Source organism: Nomascus leucogenys, chromosome 17, assembly GCF_006542625.1.
Source record: "Nomascus leucogenys isolate Asia chromosome 17, Asia_NLE_v1, whole genome shotgun sequence".
NCBI lineage: Eukaryota > Metazoa > Chordata > Mammalia > Primates > Hylobatidae > Nomascus > Nomascus leucogenys.
This window is the reverse complement of record NC_044397.1, coordinates 48,856,850-48,877,607: the sequence shown is the minus strand read 5'-3', so window position 1 is coordinate 48,877,607 and position 20,758 is coordinate 48,856,850. Positions and strand designations below refer to the sequence as shown.

The 20,758-nt window shown below is 41.2% G+C and overlaps 1 long non-coding RNA gene across 1 annotated transcript in view; it reads left to right on the top strand.

Annotated features, from left to right (window-relative positions):
• Positions 1–18,285: 18,285 nt before the first annotated feature.
• LOC101176333 overlaps positions 18,286–20,758 on the top strand; it is a 36,950-nt gene continuing 34,477 nt past the window's right edge. Inside the window, exon 1 of the long non-coding RNA XR_001113376.2 lies at positions 18,286–18,501. This is a non-coding gene — a long non-coding RNA (uncharacterized LOC101176333). The remainder of the gene's footprint in view (positions 18,502–20,758) is intronic.

The following is a 20,758-nucleotide window of genomic DNA, read 5'->3' as shown; positions in this document are numbered from 1 at the left end:
GGATATTATAGAGCAATAGGAATGAATGAATTCCAATTCACCTAATATGAATGACTCACAAACAAAATGTTGGGTGAAAGAGCCATGCACAAAAATATAAGTTTAAAAACAGACAAAATTGTGATGTTAGAAGTCAGGGTAGTATTACTCTTGGGGAGCTCACACTGGATTGAGACAAGGGGCTTTTGGAGGCTTATAATCTTGTTTTTTTTTTTTTTTTTAATCTGTGTGTTAGGTGGGATTATATTGGGAAAATTCATCAAGCTATGAACTTTAGAATTATGTACTGTTCTGAATGTATGCTATACTTCAATACACATTTTTATGTAAATAAAAGTAGTGTACATACATGCAGTCACACATAAAGAATGCACTTAACTTTTGTTTTAACAGTTTCATCCTAGGCATATTATATATATATATATATATATATATATATACACACACACACACATATATACATATATACACATATATGTATATATGTGTATATATGTATATATACATACATATATATACATACATATATATACATAAATAACACTTTAATGAAAAATAACTGTTTTGCAAAACAAATTCAAAAAATGAGTGAGAAGAGTAGCACTGTTTGACATTTTTGGAAATCTCCTTAATGTCTGGCTTGATGGGAGACAGCTGGGTTCTCTTAGCTACTTCTATATTCAATCTGTTGCAACACTGCATTTCATGTGGCCTCTGGAAAAATCGTACACCTGTGAGAGAATGAGTGTGAGGCAAAAAACAACCAAATGTTACTATAAAAATGGTTTTGACCTGGCCAAGACCCCACTCTGAGAGGGTCTCAGGAAACCCCCATAGTCCTGTGACCACACTTTGAGAACTGCTAAAATACAGTACTTGAGACAATGGGTCACTGGCAAAGGACAGACAAATAGAAGACAGGAATAGAAGAGGCAGGCAAATCCTTGTATACACAATCACCTGATTTATGACCAAGGTGTATATATACACATGTGTATATATACATATATGTGTACATATACACATGTGTATATACATATATGTGTGTATATACACACATGTATATGCATACATATTTATATATACACATGTATATATGTGTATAGATACACATGTGTATACATATATATGTATATATAGATACACATGTATATACATATATATACACATACACTTGTCTATGTGGGGGTTAAAAATAGCACGAAGGTATTCATCACTGTGTTTATAAGCACAAAAGTTCATACAAAACCTAATTACCCATAAGTAGGGAACTGGTAAAATAATGGATATAGTCATACAGTGAATTAGTAGCAGCTCTTAAAAGGAGTAAGGCAGTTGTATATGAAGTAATTTAGAAAAGGCTCTAAGATATATTAAATGAAAAGACCAAAGTACATAAACAGTACGTGTAGTATGTCACTATTTGTGTATGGGTGTGTTTTATCTCAAAAGGCATATATTTGCAAGCATATATATATGCCTTTTGAGATAAAGTTAGAATATATTAGATATAGTTAGAATATATTTGGAAAGATGGGAAGATATGCTAACACTGGCTGTCTCTGAGGAGTGGAACTGAGTGGCCAGAAGGCAGAATTGGGTGACACTTTCTGTACTAATTTGTGACTTAAAATTTTTAAAATTTTTTTTCTTTTTTTGAGATGGAGTCTCGCTCTGTCGCCTAGGCTGGAGTGCAGTGGCGCGATCTCTGCTCACTGCAAGCTCCACCTCCCAGGTTCAGGCCATTCTCCTGCCTCAGCCTCCCAAATAGCTGGGACTACAGGCGCCTGCAACCACGCCCGGCTAATTTTTTTTTTTTTTTGTATTTTTAGTAGAGATGGGGTTTCACCATGTTAGGTAGGATGGTCTCGATCTCCTGACCTCGTGATCCGCCCGCCTTGGCCTCCCAAAGTGCTGGGATTACAGGCGTGAGCCACTGCGCCCGGCCCCAAAATTTTTAAAAATTTTAAATTGTGATAAAATACTTACCATCTTAAACATATTTAAGGGTACAGTTCAGTAGTGTTAAGTATATTCATATTGTTGTATAAGCAGTCTCCAAAACTTTTTCATAGACATTAAACAAGTACTTAATACCTCCCCTACCCTTGGTGGTCACCATTCTACTTTCTGTTTCTATGAATTTGACTACTCTGGATAGCTAATGCAAATGGAATCATATAGTGTTTGTCCTTTTGTAACTGATTTGTTTCACTTAGCACAATGTTCTCAAGGTCCATACTATTTTGTGACTTTTGAATTCTGTTCTTTCTTTTTTTTACCCATTTTCTTTTTTTTTTCTTGTTTCATGATTTTATAATTTAACAGGCTTATAAATATTTTTTATTACTTTTTTAAAATTTTATTATTATTATACTTTAAGTTTTAGGGTCCATGTGCACAACGTGCAGGTTTGTTACATATGTATACTAAAGAGCATTAAAGTAAAAAAAAAAAAAAGACCTTATTCCGAGCTGGTTAATTACATGGTAAAAAGTTGATGGTTAGTGTATCTTATTCATTTCAACCAATATTAAATGCCAGTTTGGGCAGCAAAACAACTTTATGCCAAAGCACCATTTGAAGCCTGGTTTATGACATGTTTCTCCTTTTCTCATCTATGGGTACCACCCAGAATGCAGGCTCAAGGCCCCAGCCTCTTGACTCTGCTCCACAGTTTCCCCCCTTGGCTTATTGTCCAACTTTGGCCTACTCTTCCAAATCCACCTCTTTATCCCAGGAACAAGCTGCTTCTATGCCAAGGGCATGGCTTCCTCTTTGCAGATTGTCCTCACATCTCTGACCTGGAAAAAAGGAGGTTTTTCATTCTGCTAGCTTTTTAGTGTTGCTTTGAGATTATTATTTTAGAGCCTTCTGCAGTAATATTGTTTCTCATGGATTGAAATTCATTGTTTCCAGTAGGCTTTTTGACAAGATGTGGGAACAGAAGAACAAGCTGAAATGACTCTGAAGCTTATGGGAGGACTGGGTATCATTAACTGGCACAGAGGGAGAAAGGCAGGCTTTAGGCGGAAGATATGTGACTTGCTTTGAAAATAATGTGAGATTCTGGCCTGTGAAAACAGCTGGAGTTATGAGCTCAAAATGGGGACTTAAAAAATAGCTGTGTGTGTGTGTGTGTGTGTGTGTGTGTGTGTGTGTGTGTGTATTGAAAATACAGGAAACTGTTACCCATAAAATAGATAATCATTCTTAACATTTTAAGTGAATTAACTTCGTTTGATAGTATTTTATTTTTAATCACTTTGAGATTTTGGACGTTCTTAGCCCTTTTTTCTTCAAATAACCACTCTACCATGTTTCCTCCAATAAGTCCCATATTCTATCTTCATGTTTCGCCATTTTTTAAGTTTATTTCCATGACTTAATATTTATAAATGATACATCTTTCTGATTCTTTTTTCTGCTTTATTAAGTCTGCTGTTTTGACTCTAGTAAATTTTTCAACTATTATTTTATTCTTCAGCTCCACAATTTCAATTGGGTTGTTTTTCATAGTTTTTAGCTCTTTGTTGTTATCTCATTTTGTTTGTCTGTGTTCTAATTTTGCTTATTCAGCATATTTAATAGAATTATTTTGAAGTCGCTGTCAGATAGTGCAAAGTTTTGTTCCTTCAAGAGGGACATGTTTCCTGCCTTCTCTTTATGTCCTGAGCTCCTTTGATGACATTTGGAAATTTATAAGCAGCCATCTAATGTAGTATTTAAAGACAGGCCTACCACAGGGGTGTACTGACAGCAGTCAATCAGGCTATAGATTTTGGGGGCTTCACAAACATGTTCCCAGATGTGTCTTCTCTGGACTTATGTTTGTATTTTCTAAGTTAAAAACAATTTTCCTCATTTCATTTCCAGATTCTGTAGTCTTTTGCTTCCCTGGTTGACTAGTGTTACTAGCAGTTTCTCTAGTGTAATAATAAGTACCCACTTTTCTTCTCAACAGCTACAAACTGTTATCCTATTACCCCATCATTTCCTTTAACAATCCTTGTTAGGGCGGACAGAATGTAGTCACCAGACAGTTCTTTAAAATGCCAAAACTTTGAATGTGTGTTTCACTCTTCTAGGTCACTCCTGAGGGAGACACTGAGAGTTGTTTGTTTTTTCCTGAACCTAATTGCTATTCTGGGAAAGAAGAAGGGATGTGGTGAACAGCCTTTAAGCATGCAGCAAAGGAAGTATCCCTGGAATGTAAATGGGAGAAGACAATAGCTATACACCCAGATTGGTGGGAATGTATGAGCAGAGGAGATAACATACGTGAGAGGCCCAAAGGTCAATGATGAAACCAGAGTTCAAAATGTGGTTTTGCAAGCTCTGCTTCAATGGAATTGTTTTTTTGACAAGCCCACCTCGGCCTCCCAAAGTGCTGGGATTACAGGTGTGAGCCACTGCACCTGGCCTGTTTTTTTTTTTTTAAAGCTGAGTAATATTCCATTATTTTTATATTCCAAATTATATTTATCCATTTATTTGTTGAGGGAAGTTTGGATTGCTTTTACCTATTGGCTTTTGTGAATAATGCCACAATACATGGTGTTAATAACTCATTTGAACATACATGTGACAGTTTTTATCTGTGCTGTATTCTGTTTTGTTGGTGTAGGGTTTTACCAAAGTTCTTTGATTACCCTACCTTCATTTTGTATTTTGAAATCATTAAGCATGATGCCTCCAATATTGTTTTTCTTTTTTAAATAGGCTCTTTGTGGTTTCTTAATATTCCATATAATTTGGGGGTTGTTTTACTATTTTTGGAGAACTAAAATTTGGAATTTGAAAGGGGTTGTATTGAATGTGTAGATAGATCACTTTGGTCAGTGTGTTCATCTTCACAGTATTAAGTCTTCCAACCTTTGGACAGGAGCATGCTTAAGAGTGTATTGTTTAATTTTCATATTTTGCGAATTTTTTGGTTTTCCTTTTAGTGATTTTTAGTTTCATTCAATTTTGGCCAAAAATAATAGTGTGTAAGATTCAAGTTTAAAAAATGGATTAAGACTTGTTTTATGAGATAGCAGGTATTGTATCTAGGAGAATTTTCTTATGAGCTATTGAAAAGATTGTGTATTCTGCTGTTGTGTGGCATATTCTTTGTATGTCTTTTAGGTGTAATTGTTTTACATTGCTTTCAAGTCCTTTGTTCCCTTATTAATGTTCTGTCATGCTTTATTATTCATTACTGAAAGTATTAAAGTATTCTCCCAGTATTACATTACTTCATTTCTGTCAATGCTTGCTTTATATATTTGGGAACCCTGATAGGAGATATAAATAGGTTCCCAGTGAATGAACCATTTTATTATAATTTAATGTCCTTGTCTGTCTATTGTGAGTTTTGACTTAAACTATATTTTATAAAATATGTCAGCTTTTGACTTAATATAATTAGTTCTCCAGCTCTCATTTGGTTAACATTTGCATGGAATGTCTTTTCTCATCCTGCCACTTTCAGTCTATTTTCTGAGGTGAGTCTCTTGGAAACATGACATAGGTGGATTTTGTCTTCTAAATTAAAAAAAAAATCCCTTTATTTAATATTTGCCTTTCGATTGGAAAGTTTAGTCCATGAATATTTTAATACTTTTCTGAAAGGAAATGACTTGCAATTGCCATTTTATTGTTTTATTTGACCCCTGTAGCTGTTTTGTCCCTGTTTACTTTTACTTTGTATTCCTTTGTGTCTTGTTGATATTTGCAGTGACATGCTTTGCTTTTTTATTTTCTATTGTGTATCTGCATTTTCTTTATGGTTACCATGTAAATTACATAAAATATCTTAAAGTTACAACTGTATATTTTAAACTAGTAACAACTTGCACTCAGTTGCATACAAAAATTCTTGCTCATTATATCTGCCCTCAACTTACAGTGTCACTAAGTATATCATATATTAATGGGTGTTTTAATTTTCATGTTGTCTTTCAAATTTTAAAGCACAATTGTTTTCTGCCTATTTATTATAATACTACAAAGTATTATTTTTGTGTATGTGCATATCTTTCTCAGAGAGCTGTGTATTTTTATATGATTTGGTTTGTTTTCTATCATTTTAAATTTTCAGTGGGAAAGACTTCTTTTTGCATTTTTGTAGGACAGTTATTCTGGTGATGTACTTTCTCAGCATTTAGTTATCTTGGAAAATCTTTATTTTTTAAAACTTTCTAGGACAGTTTTGCTAAAAGTTTTTTTCCTTCAGCACTTGGACTGTATAACCCAACTCTCCTCTTATCTGCAGGATTTTTGTTCAAAAATTCACTGGTAATCTTGCAGGAGCATGCATATAGGTGATACATCCCTCTTGTCTTTCTGCATTCAAGATTCTCTTCTTTTCTGTGACTTTCAAAACTTTGCTTATATTGTGTCTTGTTATGGGTCTTTTTATCCAAGATGGAGTTTGTTGAGCTTCAGTTTTTAGTATTTTTTTCTTACATTGGATAATTTCTCAGTCATTTTTGTATTCTCCAAAACTTGTTTCTTTTTGTCATTTTGTTGATATTCTTATTTTTCTGATTACACTTAGTTGTCTGTGTTCCCATGTTACACATTGAGCATAATCAAGATGTTTATTTTGATTTTTTTCAGATAATTTATACATCTTCACTTCTTTAGGGTTGATTTAAGCATACTTGTTTCTTTGATTAGGCCGTGTTAGTCTGATACTTTGTATATATTGTAGTGTTTGGTTGAGATATGTGCATTAAAAATAAAGCCACCCATCACAGTCTGTATAAAGTGGATTTCTTCCCTGCAATTTACCAGGATAGATATTGAGAATTTCTCAAACCATTCTTAAGATGTCTCTTCCCTAGATTTGTGTTCCTCTTACTGAGTTGTGTGGGTTCGCCCATGTTTCTGCTTAAGAGCCTGTAATTAGTTGGTACACCTGCTGTTTCTCTGTGGTCCTACAGTCTCTCTGCTGGCCTAACAATCATTTACCTTTTGTCTCACAGACAGTAACCTGTCATTCAAAGTACAGCACCATTTCTTTCAGCACTCTGTGTCACAGTAAACAGAAACCAGTCTTTGGAAAGATCCCTCAAAGCCAGAAGTATGGACACATGTGCCACTATTTTTTTTTTTCACTTTTGAGAGAGAAGCCAGGAGTTGAGAGTTTACACTTAAAGGCATTATTTTGTATTTAGGAGGAAGTATGGCTGTGGTGGGTAAATGTAACAAATGCTCCTTTGTCTTCTCTGTGGCTCTTGGCATCATTCTCATCTATGGCACTGTAATCTCTTAACTGGTTTTTAGAGCTCTTACAAAGGCATTTTGGTCAATATATTTTTGTTAAGTTTGCATGTCTATTAAGGAATTTGGGCTTGTAGTGTTGTGCCATCTTATTGTGCTTGGTATAATTTTATATTTTGTATTTGTAAAGTATATACACCTGAGTCTAATAAGTGGTATAATGTATTTTTATTTCTTTTAGCTTTGTTGTCTCATTTTACTCCAGAACTTTTGCCTGAGCAGAGCATAAAACATTCCTAAAAGTGATACTGAGAAGATATGAAAGCTATGGCATTGAAAATTTAAATTTAAGAAAAACTGGGAATGTGTGGGTGACTGTAAGGGACAGAAAAAAAGTTATAATGGACTTAACCAATGTTTAACAACTACCCTTAGCAAAATCTTTCAATGTGATGAAGTGGCAAAGCTTTTAACCAGTGCTCAATCCTTACTCAACATAAGAGAATTCATACAAGAGAGAAACCATACAAATGTGAGGAATGTGGCAAAGCCTTTAACTGGTTCTCAAACCTTATTCAAAATAAAAGAATTTGTACTGTAGGGAAACCCTACAAATGTGAAGAATTTGGCAAAGCCTTTAACCAGTGCTCACACCTTATTGGACATAAGAGAATTCATACTGGAGAGAAACCTTACAAATGTGAAGAATGTGATAAAGCCTTCAACCGGGGCTCACATCTCAGTGGACACAAGAGAACTCATACTGAAGGAAACCCTACACATGTGAAGAATATGGCAAAACTTTTAACTGGTTCTCATACTTTTCTCAACATAAGAGAATTCATATTGGAGAGAAACCCTACAATTGTGAAGAATGTGCAAAAGCTTTTATGCATGGCTCAATCCTTACTAAACATAAGAGAATTCATACTGGAGAGAAATGCTACAAATGTGAAGAATATGGCAAAACCTTTAACCAGAGCTCACACCTTATTGGACACAAGAGAATTCATACCTGAGAGCAACCTACAAATGTGAAAAATGTGGCAAAGCCTTTAACTGGTTCTCAAACCTTACTAAACATAAGAGAATTCATACTGGAGAGAAACTCAAGAAATGTGAAGAATGTGGTAAGTCTTTGATCAATGCTCGATCCTTACTGAATATATGATAATTCATGTGATCGAGAACATCTATAGTTGTAGGGAATATAGCAAAGGTTTTAATTTGTGCTCAACTTTTACTGTAAGTGAATTCATTCTGGAGAGAGACCCTACGAAGGTAAAAAATGTGGCAAAACCATTAGCGAATGCTGACATCACAATCTACAGCAGTGATTTCATACTAAATAAAAGTGGTATTAATGTAATGACTGTTGAAGGATCATTCACAAAATATAACCCTTAATGTGCACAAGATTATTTTAGTGAAGAAAAGCATTACAAATATAAAGGCAGAATACCTTACTTACACCACAGATTTTATTGTACGCTGAAAAATTTATACTGAAGGGAAACTTTCCAGGAATTCCTCAAACTTTATATTGGGGAGAAACCCTATGGACGTAATTAATGTGGAAAAACTTTTGTTCCATACATATACCTTAGAAAACACTGGAGGGTTTCTACTAGAATTTATTATACAGATTTAGGAAATGTGAAAAAGTAAATTAGAAATCAAGCCAAAGTAAATGTCATAGATTGACAGTAGAAAGCACCAAGGCAGTAACAGTTTGAGGCATGACTCTAATCAGTGTTGATTATAGCAAATAATGTAAAATAGGTTGCTTACTTGTATGTAAGTTTAAATGGAGAAGGAGATTGATTTTCTCTTTTTTGGACAGTTATAATTACATTCAAATTATACTTTTTGGAATTGAAATAATTATAGTTACTTTGAAAAGCAAATATTTATGTAAATTAAACTCACAAATTTCTTGATGTTATATCATCATTTCTAGTGCTCGTGTGAAAGCACGTGGTTAATGGTTCTGCATCAGAGCTCTGAGACATCTTTCTCTATTAAGTGGGACCATTAATACACTTTTCCGTGGAACACTAAGGACACTTGAATGTAAGATGCATAAAGAAAATCTAAGTGGAGAGGCCGTTTATAAAAATGTTGTAAGTGATTCATGAGGTAGGTGTTCAGGGTAATATGATTCTGCATTGTAGGAGAAGAGAAGCATTTTGAATCTTAGAAGTAAATTGTTTTACCAGTTACACATTAAAATAATAAAATGCAGTAGAGTTTAAAATGCTTTTTGAGATAATGTTTGAACTTAATTTATTTTAATGGAATAAAATTGTTTTTAGTATGTTAAGACTATTTTCCATTGAATGATATGCATCTTACCACCAACATTAACCTATCCCACCTTACCCCATGTTGTAGGTAACTGATGGTCACAATATACTACTGGATAGCAGAGTAGAGGATAACATAGTACAATGACATCTTTTGTAATCCCTTTTCCCAGTGGAATATTGTTACCAGAGGTAATACATTTATTTTTTCTTCTTTTTGTAACTACAGGATCATTATGGTTATAATAAATATTACATAAGACTATAATAAAATATATTCACATACTTCTGAATTCTGAATGAGTATTTTAAAATTGTATTCTATATTTTTCTGAATGTGCCCACTCCAGTCTGCAAAACATAGATTTTTAGTTTTGATTTACATGGGTTTACATATACAAATCTATCACATTATAGATAAATTTCAGGTGTAAGAGATTTGTGGTGAATGTAACTGTTTGTGCGTGAGTGTGTACCTATTTTGAGAAGAAAAGACAAACATTAGATCAATACAGATAATTTTTAAAAGTGTTGATAATTTACTAGGCAGATCAAAACCTCAAAGATTCTGAAAGTAAATCTATTTTCTCTGCTTTGTACTGAATTCATTTATCTAAAATCCTATGGCCCCTTGGCTCAGAATCTCCATGGAAATCCTCTGTTTTTTTCTTGCCTGTTTCTTATGCTGGACCTACTATATAATTTTTTCATTCCAAGGTTCATAAAGTGTTCTTTTTATGATGTCCTCTGGGATTATAAGAATTTTATGAAATTTTATTATTTGATAATTTTATTATTGGATTATAATATGGGATTATATAAATTTTATGAAATTTAATCATGCTCAGAAAATAACTTTTAGATGAAAGTGTTTCTACAGCGAGTGTTTTAAGTTACATTCCATCCTTTTTCTTTTAATTGGAGAACTTCATTTAAGCCACTTTTTCTTTCATGATTGTTCTTTTTGTAATGGACATAATCAAGTTTACTGAGCCAATTTGTTTATGTAAACAGTAGGAGGCTTCACACATCATGAGGCTGTTTTGGCACAGAAATGAACACATACAAGGCAGTGCTCGCTGTGTAAGAGAAGCTCCATAATTAGTAAAAATGCAGAGGCCCAGGGACTGTCATCTTTGTTCACTGAATTATGCCAAGCATCTAGAAAACTGATGTACACATTGTGCCGAAAATATATGTATTGAATAAACAAACCTCAACAAGAACCTCCTCAGATATCTGAGTTGGGTAGGGACTCCTCTTTCAGCATCCTAGGAAGTTTGTTCATTCTGTGTCAAGGACAAAATCCAGCTAGAAGAAATCTCAAATGTGGTTTACCAATGCAAACACAGCTTTGCTTTCTAGGTGCTATTTCAAATGTAGAGGGACACAGGCCAACGAGGCAGGAGAACTTCTTGGGCAAAAAGACAGAAACAATATATATAAGCAACCAGAGCATCCTAAGCAGCCAGGCACTCGGCATCTGCTTGGTGTGTCTTATGCCATTTAGTCCCTACAAGAACTCTATGAGGTTCATCTTCTCACTTTTCAGAGGCATAGACAGGCACAGAGAGCTGCAGTGATATCCTTAGAACCCACCTGGTAGCTTGCAGAGTCACCGCTGTGTCTTGGAGGAGATAGACACCTACTGAATAGCTTACCCAGGAACTGTGGATTGGTGGTGAAGTCCTGGTAGGAGCCTAGGAATGTGGTAAAGGAGAAGATGGCTCAACCTGGAAATCTAGTACCAGAAGCTCATTCAGCTTCTCTCTTGTACCTGGCTGGGAGTATCGACATTATTCTCATCTCAGGGTTTAGGGTAGACTTATTTTCATATGCAGGGGAACAAGAAGAGACATATGGTCAATGACAGCACTGTGCACCACTGGCAGATTGGGGGCTGGGGCTTGTATCAGAAAGCTCCTATTTTTCAGAGACTCGTGCATGTGGAGGACACAATACAGTGTCCATGGTGAAGAAGGTTCTAGGCTTCAAGAGTTTTATGTGGGCCAGGCGCAGTAGGTCATGCCTGTAATCCCAGCACTTTGGGAGGCCGAGGTGAGTGGGTTACCTGAGGTCAGGAGATCAAGACCAGCCTGGTTAACAGGGAGAAACCCCGTCTCTAGTAATCATACTAAAAATTAGCCGGGCCTGGTGGCGGGTGCCTGTAATCTCAGCCACTGAGGAGGCTGAGGCAGGAGAATTACTTGAACCCAGGAGGTGGAGGTTGCCATGAGTCAAGATCGCACCATTGCACTCCAGCCTGGGTGACAAGAGTGCAACTCCATCTGAAAAACAAACAATGACAACAAAGTTTTATGTGGAGGTGGAGAATAATTAAGCCATTAACACCTTCAAGGCATCTTCATGATACTTTGTCATCTGTGGAGCAACAACACCCACCTATATTAATAGCCTATATGAAGAGAATTATCCCAGTGAGTCCTCAAAAAATGTCCTTCTTGTAGATTTGGGAAAACACAGGCTTCGCAATGTCAGATGTCTGCTCAACAGCACACGGGTCAAAACTGAGAACTGTAAGTAGCAAGGGCTGCAAGAAATTTCCTTCAATCAGAGACAATGCACATGGCAAGACAGCCTAGGAACACCTTTTTGACTTTAAGCAACACAATTTTTTAACATTAGAAGGAATCTTGTCAAACAGCTACAATTCTAGACATGACAAGGGGGCAAATGCTGGGAGAGTCCAGGATGGGAGAAAGCCCATTTAAAGGGCCAAGAATCTGAGCAGATGATTCAGGGAAAACACATGTATTAAGCAATTGAAAGATGACTCGAGGGCCGGGCACAGTGGCTCACGCCTGTAATCCCACCACTTTGGGTGGCCAAGGTGGGTGGATCACCTGAGGTCTGGAGTTCGAGACCAGCTGACCAACATGGTGAAGCCCCATCTCTACTAAAAATACAAAAAATTAGCTGCCCTCTTTGGGCCTCTGTTTCCTCATCTGGCAAATGAATAAATGATGAGCCGGTTGTGCAGCCCCCACAGGGTCATGATGGGGTTTGGGGAGGAAGGGAATTTGAGGGTGCCTGTGCCTGGCTTTTCCCACAAAGGATGATGGTGACAGCAATGCTGAGAGCCACATGAAACTGAGTCCTCAGGAGGCCCTGTGAGGAAGGTGTGGTTCCCATCACACTTCCCTTTTGAGAAAACAGTGTCAGGGAGGCCCGGCTTCCTGCCCAAGGTGACACAGGCAGTGAGTGTTGGAGCTGGGAGTGAATCTAGAATCTAGAATCAGGGCTCACTGGAGGTGGTGGGAGCATTGCAACAGCTGACTCAGGCCAGTTATCCAGGATCTGAGGTCAGGGGGGCTGACCCTGGCAGGTGGGGACCTCCAAATTGGCCATGCTGGAGACGAATCCCTAGACAGCCTAGATGGGGCTGTGGGAGCAGCAGTGAGTGGATTCGTGGTGGGAGGGGCTCCAGGGAGTCGGAGGACAGGCTTCTTCCCCTCAGCTGGAGGCCTCCACATTAAGAGAACAGGGGGGTCTTCCTCCCCCAGCCCTGCCCTCCTGTGGCCACAGGGCCTGAAATGCCTCCATTAGAGAGACCAGAGAAACTGCCTGGGCGAGTTGGGCTCAGTGTAGACTTGGGGAACGATGGGACAGGGGACCCCATGACCTTATGACTTGTTAAAATCCCAACATAGAAGTAACTGGGGTTATCTAGTGGCCTTGGAGGCTAGCTGGGGAGATGGGGAGAGGAGGAGGAGGGCTGAGGGAGGCAGCTGAGGGTCCTGGGCTGTTCCAAGTGGGAGACCTGGGGAGGGGGTTTCCAGGCAGAAGTGGTTGGTGAGATTTCAGGGGGCAGGTCTTGGGTGGGCACCTGACAATAGGAGCTCACCACCACGACTACCCTAATGGCCCAGGGGGATGTGCCCTCTCTGGGCAGATTTCTCACTGACCTGGTGAAGCTGGACACTGCCATGAAGGACTGTGTGAATGGGAGTGAGCCTGGGGCAGGCAAGTCGGGTACCGGGATCCTGAGGCTTGGGAGGAGGTAATTCCCTCTTGTCACTGAAGCAGCTGCATTTTTGGAGTACTTTGATTTCCTGGAGCCAGAGGGAAGGACAGGAGGCTGACAGGGCCTGGGTGGAAGATGCTGAAGGGCCCTTGGGGAGGGAGTAAACTGAGGCTAATCTCTAGGGCTTTTCTATTAATGGGCCCCCTCTTCTCCAATCCCATGCAGTCCCACCCTTTTCTTAGAGTTGAATATAAACAGATAAACAGCCCCCCCTAGGAATTTGTCCATGATTCCTGTTCCCTACCCACATCCTCCAATTGGGATGGGTCTCCTCCTCTGTGTATCAAACCCTCCCAATAAATCTAGGATGCGGAGAATGGAGCCAGGGAGTGCTCTACCCAGGGTAAGTGGGTGGGGGTCTCTGACTTCCACATCCTCACCCTCCCCAAAGTGAGGGCCCCAGCTTCTCCCCTTTTTCCATTCCGGGTGTTGATCACATTTCCCTGGAAGACAGCCAGCCAAAGACCCTCAGAAAGGACCCCGGCCCATGACTTGCCCACATCCCCACACCCTCCCACGCTGCAAAAATGCAGCTGCTTCAGTGACAAGAGGGAATTACCTTCAGACTCAGGAGGAATATGGGGTTTGTTTCAAGTCCGTGGAGCGGCACAGTCTGAGAAGTGAGAGCTTAGCGGATTGACAGAGAGGGGGTGGAGGCTGTCTTGTGGTCAGTTTCAGACAGCCTGTGGCCATGGCTCCCTGGTCAGCAGCAGGCCCTGTTGAATGGGAGCCCTGGGCAGGGACTGGGAGGGAGGCCTGAGGTGTGGCTCCTGGAGCCTCACAGCTGCTGCTCTGTCCTAGAGCTACAACCTATCCTGCCGCTAAGCCCCATCCCAGTAGGCCAGCCACGCCCTCAAGGCCAAGAAGACCAGGCCATGAAGAATCTCAGGTCCACTGAGTGCCCGGGTGGCAGGGGCAGAGTGCCTCAGGGCTCAGTGAAGTTTGGGCTGACCATGGGCTCTGTGAGTCAGACAGCTGCACAGGGTTCCCAGCTCCACTGCGACCAGCCCTGTGACTGGGGCAGGGGACTCACTGCTGTAGTATTTGGGCATCGTTTTCATAAATTTAATGTGTTCATCCAATCCTTTTTTTTTAATCTGTCTTCCTCTGTAATCACCATGTACTAATGATCTCTGTTAGTGATTGTGTTCAAATGAATAAACATGTTATATAGTGTGTATTATACTTCTTCATGATTTCTTCACTATACTGTATAATTCCACTCATATGAGGTACTTAGAGAAATACAAAGTAGAAGACTGGTTCCCAGGGCTACAGGAAGGTAGGTGCGGTGTTTAATGGGTACAGAGTTTGAGTTTTGCCAAAACACTCCCTATAAATGTGGAGGATGCTGGTAAAACAGTGTGAATATACTTAATTCCTTTGACCGGCACACTTAAAAATTGTTAACATGAAAAAAAAAATTGTTGGCCGGGCACAGTGGCTCACGCCTGTAATCCCAGCACTTTGGGAGGCGGAGGTGGGCGGATCACCTGAGGTCAGGAGTTTGAGATCAGCCTGGCCAACATGGTGAAGCCCTGTATCTACTAAAAGTACAAAAATTAGCCAGGCATAGTGGTGCATGCCTCTAATCCCAGCTACTTGGGAGGCTGAGGCAGGAGAATTGCTTGAACTCGGGATGTGGAGGTTGCAGTGAACCAAAACTGCACCACTGCACTCCAGCCTCAGCAACGGAGCAAGACTCCATAATGTTGTATAAAAGAAAGTAGATGTAAAAGTCGAGATCGCACCGCTGCACTCCAGCCTGGGCGACAGAGCGAGACTCCGTCTCAAAAAAAAAAAAAGTGTACATACTATATAATTTGATTTATAAAAAATCCAATACGCAGACAAAACTGAGGTCCTGGCTTTCAGTAATACTGGATTCGCTTGTTGAATTAACACAGATTAGAATGATGACACCTGCATAATATATATTGTTATAGAAACACAGCTGCTTAATACAAATATGACCTATGTGTGAATAAGAACTGAATGAGGATTTCAGCTGTGCCCACTGTAGGGGAGATAGGTATTGAGGTTTGAATCCAGCCCAATTAACACCTTTTGTAAAAAAATAATACTGTTGTTAAAGGTACACAACAGAAATGAGAGTCTCTATAATGATTCTTTACAGTTTTAGTATACAACTTTAAAATTCATGATACGTGTGAAGAAACACGAAAATAGAATCCATACACAATTAAAAAAGCAGGCAGTAGAAGTGATCCTAAGATACTCAAGATGTTGTAATTCAGGATGTTTAAAGGCAGCTATTATAAATCTGTTCATGGGGGTAAAGGAAAATATTCTAACAATGAAGAGATGTGGAACCTCAGCAAAGAAATGGAAATTACGAAACAATAGGAAGATAAGGAAATTTGAAAAATACTTTTGAGCTTTTTCAAAGATTAGAAACAGAAGACAGAGCAATGGAAGTTGTCCATTCTGAATAAAAGTGAAAAAGCTTTAAGAATATGAAGAGTCTTAGAGACCTGTAGAGTGATTGAGTCCAAGTTGGAGAGGGAACAGAAAAATTAAATGAGGTACAAAGTTAATCACCAACTAATGGCTGAAAACTTCCAAAAATTGGTCAAACCCCCCCCCCCATTTTTATACCCAACATGTCAACAAACCCCTCCAAAAAATACAAATAAAACCCTAACCCTACCAAGGCCATATTGTGATTTAGGAGACTGGCAGAGGATAGCTTCCTATTGACTTGCTGTGATTTCTAATTTTAACTGCTTAGAAGAATGAAAAATAGGTTCTCCTTAGAGTTTCTTTTTTTTTTTTTTCTTGGAGAAAGTCTGACTTAGGCACAGATGACTGACAGTTTTTAAAGGTAGATGACTTTCCCGACTTCTCTTAAATTTCCAGTGTGTTAACGTTGAAAATTATTTGAACTTGTTGCTTCCAAATCCTGCAGTAATACTGATGCTCCAGAAAGGCATCCCACGGAGATTCTGCTCTTGTGCATCCCTCCTGCATGGCGCTGAGGCTGTGCCTCCTCTAGTTGCATTAGCGTGTAGTTGTGGGGTACTGCGAGTTAATCTGAAAAACTAAATGTTAAAATGGATTCAGGCCGGGCTCAGTGGCTCACGCCTGTAATCCCAGCACTTTGGGTGGCCAAGGCAGGCAGGTCACTTGAGGTCAGGAGTTTGAGACCAGCCTGGCCTACATGGTGAAACCCAATCTCTACTAAAAAATGCAAAAATTAGCCGGGCGTGGTGGCGGTTGTCTGTAATTTCATCTACTCAGGAGGCTGAGGCAGGAGAATCGCTTGAACCCGGGAGGTGGAGGTTGCAGTGAGCCCAGATCGAGTCACTGCATTCCAGCCTGGGCTACAAAGGGAGACTGCGTGTCAGAAAAAGAAAAGAAAAATGGATTCAAAGAATTATCACTGTTAAGTTCCACCAGCAAATTATTAAACGTGGTTCCAAAGGGATATTTAAAAAGGGAAATTAAAATTGTTTCCAAGAAAGCCCTATTCACAGCAGAAACGTAGACACTGTACCTGACCTCACCACACAAAGTTCCCTCACGTGTTGGGAGGGACCAAGGGGCTCTCTGGTCCTGCACATGCGTTAATTATGGCCGGGAGGTCCGCAGTAGGACCCTAAGGGCTAGGAACCAGCCTGGGTCAGGGGCAGAGAAGTGGTGGATGTGGCTCCCAGAATGGCTTAGGGGGTTCCCTTCCCTGTGGCTGGTCCTCTGACTGGATGCAGCAGGGTCAGGTCTTTCGGTGTGACGTTTTCTACTCTTTATTAGAGTGGCAGGAGCGTCCCTGTGCGAGGCCTGACCCAGGTGTGGGCCTGCAGCCAGCTCAGGGTCCAAGGGGCACTCCTGGGGTGCAAAGGAGGATTTGTGACAACCCAGAGGTTGGAGGAAATGGCGGCTTTGAAAAGGCAAGTGCCAGGTTATCAGGGATCGCTTATATCCATTTCTGGCAGTGAACTGACAATTTCAGACACTCAGGAGGGAGCTTCCCGCGTGGGATCACAAAAAGTCCGAGAACTGTCAGACATCTGGCCATTAACCCCATTCCTACGCAGGGACTACACTGCTGCGTGTCCGAAGGGGCGTGTCAGAGGCGGAGCGAGGATAAGGGGCGGTGCCGAGAAAAGAGGCGGGGCGAGAAGGGGAGGTGCTGAGGGGAGAGGCCCGGCCAAGGGAAGAAGCGTGCGAGAAAGGGTGGGGCGAGTCCAGCTACACGAAGAGTAGCGTTACTGTGGTAACCCTGACAGGTTTGTGAGCAGCCCCCGGTCCCCTGCCGCTCCGTGAGAAATCAAACTTCAGGCACTGACGAAGCATGAAGCCAGCATCTTAGGAAGAGGTAGTGACATAATTACAAGGTAGGACCAACCGCCCTGGTCCCACTGTCGCCTGGCAGGCAGGAGAGGTTTGGGAACAGCCAGGCTCCCCTTGACATGGCAGTACTGCTCTGGACGTCGGGAGGTGGGCGAGAGCTACGCCTGGCATACTGGGAGTTGTCGTCTTTGATTAGCTTCCAGTTTTTTAATTGCAGGGCGACCGAATTACAATCCCAACCTGCATGAACACGGGGCGGCGCGCAGTCCTGAAGAGGAAAGCCGGGCTGTGCTGACCTCGCTATGCATGCTGCGAGTTGTAGTCTCTTCACTGCTCCTGCCCGTTGTTTCAGGCGCTTCGGGACTACAATCCCAGCATAACCCGGGCTCGGGGACGGGGCGCAGTTCTCTTGGGAGGAGCGGGGCGGTGAGAACCTGGCTAGGCAGGCTGGAAACAGTAGCTCTTAACGGTTCCCCGCCAGTTGGTGGCAAGGCGGCTAGACTGGAATCCCAGCACGCGACATGCGAGGAGGCGGGCAGCCCAGGAGGGTTGGACACGGCAGTGTGGACCTCGCCGCTTCCACAACGATGCTGGCTACTGATCGCGTGCACTTCCTTGCCAAGGAAAGTGAGTCCGGAGAGGGACAGGAGGGGCAGGTCCGGGCTGGGCAGTGAGGAGGGTGTGACGCCGCAATGTACACCTCGCCCTTGTCCAACATGGACGGGTGTGGTCCTCACCCCACTTCCTGCTGCTCAGCTGGGTTCCCTCTCCCACCTGCACCCAGGGTCTTTCCTGGACATCGCGCCTCCTGCAGCCCAGGGAGCCGCCTGCTTTCCTAAGCTGCTGTGGGAACTGGCCTGAGGTCCAGGAGCTGTCCATTGTGCCGCTGCCCTCTTTTCTCTCCAGCCAGAGCGCAGTTGCGCCGCTGTGGGGAGAAATCCGCCGCCTGGCCCGCCAGTGCACAAGTTCAGAGCTTTGCACGGGGTGACATGGCCTGTGGCTTCGTGAAAATGTCACCCTCACCAGCGCCTTTTTCACGGATGTGGATATTGAGGGGGCAGGGAGGGCCATTATTGGCTTACCCAGGAGATGCTAAAAGCAGAGGAGAAAATCTCAATTCCCAGGCGTGTGTCTCTGGTGCGCCATTTTTCACCAACTCATTTGGTGGAAAGTTCCCCAAATAGCTACCTAAACCTAAAATGGTTTCGGCATTTTACACGTGATATCATTGGCCTCATCTCAACAGATGTCTGACTGGCCAGTGTCTCAAACACAGATGGCAACCTGATCCTCAGGAACAGGTGGTGCTCCAGCTTTGTGGGAGCGACTTTCAAGGTGTGGACCACTTGGGGAGTCTTTGTAACTCCTCAGGCTTCACATCTTTGCTTTGAATGGAAAGCTCATCACCCCCGGCACTCCCGGAGGTACCTTTACTCTCTCGGGCTGATCTGTTGACTTTTTCTGTCTAGACAATGGAAACTTCTGGGATCACTTCTAGTTTCGTGTAGCTTCCTAAGAATTGATGTCCCTAATTTCCATATGTCCTCAGGGACAGTCCCTTTGATTCTGGAATGGCGCCAGCTTTTATGCTTTTATGTCTAATCCGTAAAAACCAAGGTGTTAATCTACGTGAAAATAAGACCTTGTTCATATCGCACATTCCAACAGGCTTCATTTGTGATTCCTGAATGTGGATTACTATTTAAAAAAACCCTAAAAACCCTGGTCATGGATATTAGACACTGTTATTGTACTTTGTGAAGAATTTACTCCTTCAGGATTAATTGCACACGGGCTCATCAGCACCTTTGTAAATAAAGGAACAAGAACCATGTGGTGTCTATGGATGTGGCGAGATGAGGAAGAGCCACAGCGCAGCGGTTCTTCTCTTGTTTTCAATAGAGTCTGTGGAATCAAGTACCTGCGTTTCTCCCTCATCGCCCAATATTCTCATTCCACTCCTGAGTGTTCCCCCTTTAGGTGGAAGTTTCTAAATACACTTGTCCGCAAGTGTTGGTGGGGATGTTGTAACGTAAGGGCATCCATCATCCATCACCTTAAAGATAAATGGAGAGGATTTTGTGGTCTGTGTTCAAGAGGCACTGCTTTTGGGTATGTTGCTGCCAAAACACATGATCTCAGCTGTCTTAGAAGATTGGTCCTGATGTAGCCGCAGCTGCTGTTCACAGAGCCAGGAGCTCTTTGCGGTTTGGTGTATTCTGCTGAGATTTATGGCTCCGACCCTCCTCTGCTCTGCCATTCCTGGTAGTATCTGCTCAGCTGCCTGGTTTGCTCCAGTGTCCTGGGACCCTGTTGTGTAACTGCATTTCAGAGGGTCTTAAGAGATTCTATCCTCACTACACCAGTCACTCTACACTGGCCATGCACTTAGCTTCTTGGAGCCCTGCGTGTGTCCTCTTAAGTGGAGCTGTGAAGAGTTCTACTTAGGGATAGATCTCGTTCTTACGTGCTTCAGGCTTATTAGAAAGCTGATCATCTCGTCTTTGGACACATGGACATTGTTACTTTTGTGTATTTTGAAGTCCGATGCTGTTTTTTGTTTTTAATAAAAAAAACAATGTGGACCCTAGCAGTAACAGTCACTTTTAAGTATCTTTGTGAATTTAACTCTGGCAACAACTCGATGAAGTTGGCATGCAATCCCCATTTTATAGGTGTGGACTGACACTCAGAGAGGTAGAGTAGTTTTATTTACTTCACACAAGCTTTTGATGAATTTCAAGTCTCAACCTAGAAGTCTTCCTCTAAGGCATGATCATGGCATATTCTACTTTGTTTCTCTGCCAGCATCCCAAAGGGGTCCACATCTCATGAGGACTCCATTTTCTTAGTAACAGGAAACTTGCAGAAACAGGCCTTTTTA